Raw genomic sequence first — 2,024 nt, forward strand, 5'->3', positions numbered from 1 at the left:
AGGGTGTCGACGGCGGCTCTCGGCGAGCGACGGCTGCTGTTGGCGCGCCGGCCGGGCCAGGCGGGGCCGCCCCCGCGCCAGCCCCCTCGGGCGCCCACTTCCTGCGGCCTCGCCTCCCGTCCCGGCTCCGCTCCGCTCCCCGGAGGGGAACACCGGCCCCGGCCTCGCCCTCAGCGCCAGGCGGGGCCGGGGCACCCCCGCGGCCGGCGCCGAGCCCGGCGCAAGGTGCTTCGCAGGAGCTCGGACGCTGTCCCCGACTCTCCCGCACCCCGAGCCATTCTTCCCGTCCCGGATTTCCCCGCTGATGCTGCAGCTGTTTTGCAACAGCTTTGGTGGGGTTTACCCCTCCTCTTGCTCCCGTGCTCCCTCCGTTGCCCGTCTTCTTTGCCCTTTTATCCCTGGTCACTGTTGCTACCGAGCACTATGCCTAAAGTTTTAAAATAACTCTTTACTGGGAGGAGGGTACGGGATGCCATTGGATTGCATTTCGCGTTGTTGGCGTCCAGCCCAATGAGAGGAGGAGGTCTGGCAGATGGCAGAACGTGTGTCTTGTATGTTCATGAGCGTGCCTGGGTACTTGCCGATGACATGTTGTCTGACACAAGAGCAGAATAATCTTTACCTGGCAGTTTTCATATCTTTCTTCTCTCCCCTCTCTGTACCCACTCTCTCTCAGAATTCTTCCTCCTTGTTTTCCCTGGAAAATCTTGCCATGACCATGGTCTGACCTTCTCCACTTGATGCACTCCAAGGAAGGAGGCTCTGGAATTTATTTCAACCATGTGTTCTGCTGTCCAGGTCAGGCAAAGCAATTTTACACCTGTTTGGCTTCTCTGTACATGGTTTTGACATGTATAAAAAAAATAGCTTTCGGTACTTTGGGAAAATAAGGCATGTTAAAAAGGGCCATTGGTGTAGATAACAGCCATTGCTGTTTTTCAGAGAAAGGCAAAGAAGTCACTTTTGGAGTTGCACCTTTATTACATCTCTTGGTTTGTTTGTTTGCTTATTTATTTTTAACCAAAATATTCAGGATTACTCCTTACCAAAAAAATAAATTCACAGAATCACAGCATATTCTGCGTTGGATGGAAGCCACAAGGATCACTGAGTCCAACTCCTGGCCTTGCACAGAGCATCCATAAGAGTCATGCCATGTGCTCAAACATATTGTCCAAATGCTTCCTGAACTCCTTTTGGCTTGGTGCTGTGACCACTTCCCTGAGAAGCCTGTTCCAGTGCCCACACCCTTTGTGTGAAGAATCTTTTTCTAACATATAACCTGAATGTCCCCTAACACAACTTCAGGCCATTCCCTTGGGCCTTCTCACCTGTTTTCACAGACAAGAGATCAGTGCCTGGCCTTCCTCTTCCCCTCACAAATTAAATTGTAGATTGGGTTCAGGTCTTCCCACAGCCTCCTTTTCTCGGGGCTAAACAAACCAAGTGACTTCAGCCATTCATCATAAGGCTCCTCCGTAAGGCCCACCACCAATCTCATGTCCCTACTTGGACATCCTGTAACAGTTTAACATACATTTGCGGTGCAGAGTAGAGCGTGACAATCCCCTCCCTTGCCCAGCTGGTGATGCTGTGCCTCATGCACCCCACGGTGGCCCTCCCAGCTGCCAGGGCACTGCTGGCTCCTGTTCAACTCAACATCAACCTGGACCCCTAGGTGCCTTTCCATGGTGCTGCTTTCCAGCCTCTTGTTCAGCAGGTGGAAAAAATACATACTTATGCTTGAAAATATAAACACATAAGAAAAAGCATAACTGTAAGAAATAAACTGATTTGTCTTGAGGGGGAGAAGTGTATTGCTGCTCATACAGTTGCTCCAAGTGAATCATTGGAATTTCCAGTCAGTGAAGGCAGCATGTTTTCCATTCCTACTTTTCTACTAAAGTGAAGTTATTTAGGATTTATACTGACTTGCTCTCCTTTAGCATTCTCTACAGGTTGATGACATAACTCTTTAATATTATTCTTTACTCTGGTTTAAGCTGGTTTATTTAAAAAATAAT

Source organism: Parus major, chromosome Z (genome assembly GCF_001522545.3).
Source record: "Parus major isolate Abel chromosome Z, Parus_major1.1, whole genome shotgun sequence".
Lineage (NCBI taxonomy): Eukaryota > Metazoa > Chordata > Aves > Passeriformes > Paridae > Parus > Parus major.